The following is a 4844-nucleotide window of genomic DNA, read 5'->3' as shown; positions in this document are numbered from 1 at the left end:
GATGTGATGATGGTGATGATGGTGGGATGATAGTGGTGATGATGGTGGTGATGATGTGGTGATGATGGTGGTGATGATGATGGTGAGAATGTGGGAGGATGGTGGGGATGATGGTGGTGATGATGATGATGGTGATGGTGGTGATGATGGTGGTGATGATGGTGGTGATGATGGTGGTGATGATGATGTGATGATGGTGGTGATGATGGTGGTGATGATGATGGTGAGAATGGTGGTGAGGATGGTGGGGATGATGGTGGTGATGATGATGGTGATGATGGTGATGAGGATGGTGGTGAGGATGGTCGCGGTGGCGCCGGGGGCCGTTGCGCTCCAGGGTGTCACCAGTTCCTCTCTCCCCCTTCACGCGCACACACACAGAATAAACGAGCGGACAATACACGCGTCTCTCGCCTCCACGTGAAACGTAAAGTAACCTATTTTATACATCCCATCAGCCAACATGGCATTCTGGAAGTGCATAATATCAGCAGCATAGATTCAGCATTCAGTGTCAAGAGTCAGTCTTGCTTGAGTCAATGCTGTCGAACTGCCAGATGACCTTCCCAATTCGATCTGGGTCCTAGTAAGACGCACAACACAAACCACGAGCATCAGTGTGAAGAATAGATCAACACAAATACCCAGACACTTCGCCCCCTTCACATATCTGTCCCTCTGCATCAAAAATCAGTGTCTTTAACATTTGGATAAATCTGGCAGCTCACCAGCATTTGTTCAAACAAGCCTGACTGCCGATGAGACACTAAACGGCAAACACCGGTTGAGAGTTTGCTTGTCTTGAACGAATGCTGCTGAAATGATGCTCTTCAAGAAGGCCGTGTGACCGATGGAATGTAGAAAGATTTGTTTTCATTTTGTGTGGAGTGACAGATGTGGGAAGGAGGCGACTTGCGTGTCATCACGGCCCGTGACCTCCATGTCATCACGGCCTGTGCAGGTCCCCGTGCGCCGTCCAGATCGCCGTGACGTGGCCTCGCCATCGCTGCCTGCTGTCACGGCGGCTCACGCCGTCAGCTCCCAGCACCACGAGGCAACTCTTGTACGCATTTGTCGAGTGCCACGTGCCAAGAGGCGTTCTTTACACTTCGATCACGCCGATCGCTTTGTTCTCAACTCTCTCTGCCGGTGCAGCGAGCTGGGAGCCAGCCGGCTGCTCAACCTCAGCCTCGACAGCAGCAGCAGCTCCGAAATTGAAAAGTCTTTGACACGGACAAGAAAACCGAGCCTCCTCGATGGCTCATGAGCCAGAGAGTCGATCATCAAGAGCTGCAGACTTGTAGTCAGCTCCAGTGCAAACAAGCCATACGATTTAACACAGTAACATTCGTGATCTGATACCATCTGTGAACGATAAGATACCTGACATGCAATACCCCGGGGTCTACAAACTAAGCTGTGTCTGCGGCAGTAGTTACATTGGGGAAACTAAGCGACATGTCTCGGACCGTGTTCGTGAACATAAGGCAACCCTCGTGAAAGTTTAACCCGGACAGGTGGCAACCCTCATGGAGGCCAGGACATTGGCATCTTTGTGTCGGGTGGCATTAATTGCTTTGTATCGAGCTCTGGATTGAACTTCATGAGTGAAATGCGCGGTGTTGATGGTCCCAGGCTGGTGGTGATGGCCCCAGGCTGGTGTTGATAGTCCCATGCTGGTCTTGATGGTCCCATGCTGGTCTTGATGGTCCCATGCTGGTCTTGATGGTCCCAGGCTGGTCTTGATGGTCCCGTGCTGGTCTTGATGGTCCCAGGCTGGTCTTGATGGTCCCGTGCTGGTGTTGATAGTCCCATGCTGGTCTTGATGGTCCCATGCTGGTCTTGATGGTCCCAGGCTGGTCTTGATGGTCCCGTGCTGGTCTTGATGGTCCCATGCTGGTGTTGATAGTCCCATGCTGGTCTTGATGGTCCCATGCTGGTGTTGATGGTCCCAGGCTGGTCTTGATGGTCCCGTGCTGGTCTTGATGGTCCCAGGCTGGTCTTGATGGTCCCGTGCTGGTGTTGATAGTCCCATGCTGGTCTTGATGGTCCCATGCTGGTGTTGATAGTCCCATGCTGGTCTTGATGGTCCCGTGCTGGTCTTGATGGTCCCATGCTGGTGTTGATAGTCCCATGCTGGTCTTGATGGTCCCATGCTGGTGTTGATGGTCCCGTGCTGGTCTTGATGGTCCCATGCTGGTCTTGATGGTCCCATGCTGGTGTTGATGGTCCCATGCTGGTGTTGATGGTCCCATGCTGGTGTTGATGGTCCCATGCTGGTCTTGATGGTCCCATGCTGGTGTTGATGGTCCCATGCTGGTGTTGATGGTCCCATGCTGGTCTTGATGGTCCCATGCTGGTGTTGATGGTCCCATGCTGGTCTTGATGGTCCCATGCTGGTCTTGATGGTCCCATGCTGGTGTTGATGGTCCCATGCTGGTCTTGATGGTCCCATGCTGGTGTTGATGGTCCCAGGCTGGTGTTGATAGTCCCATGCTGGTCTTGATGGTCCCATGCTGGTCTTGATGGTCCCATGCTGGTGTTGATGGTCCCATGCTGGTGTTGATGGTCCCAGGCTGGTCTTGATGGTCCCATGCTGGTCTTGATGGTCCCATGCTGGTGTTGATGGTCCCAGGCTGGTCTTGATGGTCCCATGCTGGTCTTGATGGTCCCATGCTGGTGTTGATGGTCCCAGGCTGGTGTTGATAGTCCCATGCTGGTCTTGATGGTCCCATGCTGGTGTTGATGGTCCCATGCTGGTGTTGATGGTCCCATGCTGGTCTTGATGGTCCCATGCTGGTGTTGATGGTCCCATGCTGGTCTTGATAGTCCCATGCTGGTCTTGATGGTCCCATGCTGGTCTTGATGGTCCCATGCTGGTGTTGATGGTCCCAGGCTGGTCTTGATGGTCCCATGCTGGTCTTGATGGTCCCATGCTGGTGTTGATGGTCCCAGGCTGGTGTTGATAGTCCCATGCTGGTCTTGATGGTCCCATGCTGGTCTTGATGGTCCCATGCTGGTCTTGATGGTCCCATGCTGGTGTTGATGGTCCCAGGCTGGTGTTGATGGTCCCATGCTGGTCTTGATGGTCCCATGCTGGTGTTGATGGTCCCATGCTGGTGTTGATAGTCCCATGCTGGTCTTGATGGTCCCATGCTGGTCTTGATGGTCCCATGCTGGTGTTGATGGTCCCAGGCTGGTGTTGATGGTCCCATGCTGGTCTTGATGGTCCCATGCTGGTGTTGATGGTCCCAGGCTGGTGTTGATAGTCCCATGCTGGTCTTGATGGTCCCATGCTGGTCTTGATGGTCCCATGCTGGTCTTGATGGTCCCATGCTGGTGTTGATGGTCCCAGGCTGGTGTTGATGGTCCCATGCTGGTCTTGATGGTCCCATGCTGGTGTTGATGGTCCATGCTGGTCTTGATGGTCCCCATGCTGGTCTTGATGGTCCCGTGCTGGTCTTGATGGTCCCAGGCTGGTGTTGATGGTCCCAGGCTGGTGTTGATGGTCCCATGCTGGTCTTGATGGTCCCATGCTGGTGTTGATGGTCCATGCTGGTCTTGATGGTCCCATGCTGGTCTTGATGGTCCATGCTGGTCTTGATGGTCCCAGGCTGGTCTTGATGGTCCCATGCTGGTTGTTGATGGTCCATGCTGGTCTTGATGGTCCCATGCTGGTCTTGATGGTCCCATGCTGGTGTTGATGGTCCCATGCTGGTGTTGATGGTCCCATGCTGGTCTTGATGGTCCCATGCTGGTCTTGATGGTCCCATGCTGGTCTTGATGGTCCCATGCTGGTCTTGATGGTCCCATGCTGGTGTTGATGGTCCCAGGCTGGTGTTGATGGTCCCATGCTGGTGTTGAAGGTCCCATGCTGGTGTTGATAGTCCCATGCTGGTGTTGATGGTCCCATGCTGGTCTTGATGGTCCCATGCTGGTCTTGATGGTCCCATGCTGGTCTTGATGGTCCCATGCTGGTCTTGATGGCCCCATGCTGGTCTTGATGGTCCCATGCTGGTCTTGATGGTCCCATGCTGGTCTTGATGGTCCCATGCTGGTCTTGATGGTCCCATGCTGGTCTTGATGGCCCCATGCTGGTCTTGATGGTCCCATGCTGGTCTTGATGGTCCCATGCTGGTCTTGATGGTCCCATGCTGGTCTTGATGGTCCCAGGCTGGTCTTGATGGTCCCAGGCTGGTGTTGATGGTCCCAGGCTGGTGTTGATGGTCCCATGCTGGTCTTGATGGTCCCATGCTGGTCTTGATGGTCCCGTGCTGGTCTTGATGGTCCCATGCTGGTGTTGATGGTCCCATGCTGGTCTTGATGGTCCCATGCTGGTCTTGATGGTCCCAGGCTGGTCTTGATGGTCCCAGGCTGGTGTTGATGGTCCCATGCTGGTGTTGATGGTCCCATGCTGGTGTTGATGGCCCCATGCTGGTGTTGATGGTCCCAAGATGGTGCTGATGGTCCCAGGCTGGTCTTGATGGTCCCAGGCTGGTGTTGATGGTCCCAGGCTGGTGTTGATGGTCCCAGGCTGGTGTTGATGGTCCCAGGCTGGTGTTGATGGTCCCATGCTGGTCTTGATGGTCCCAGGCTGGTGTTGATGGTCCCAGGCTGGTCTTGATGGTCCCAGGCTGGTGTTGATGGTCCCAGGCTGGTCTTGATGGTCCCAGGCTGGTGTTGATGGTCCCATGCTGGTGTTGATGGTCCCAGGCTGGTGTTGATGGTCCCAGGCTGGTGTTGATGGTCCCAGGCTGGTGTTGATGGTCCCAGGCTGGTGTTGATGGTCCCAAGATGGTGCTGATGGTCCCATGCTGGTGTTGATGGCCCCAGGCTGGTGTTGA

Source organism: Lethenteron reissneri, chromosome 40 (assembly GCF_015708825.2).
Source record: "Lethenteron reissneri isolate LAM-NWPU_2019-01 chromosome 40, ASM1570882v1, whole genome shotgun sequence".
NCBI lineage: Eukaryota > Metazoa > Chordata > Hyperoartia > Petromyzontiformes > Petromyzontidae > Lethenteron > Lethenteron reissneri.
This window is presented reverse-complemented; position numbering follows the sequence as displayed.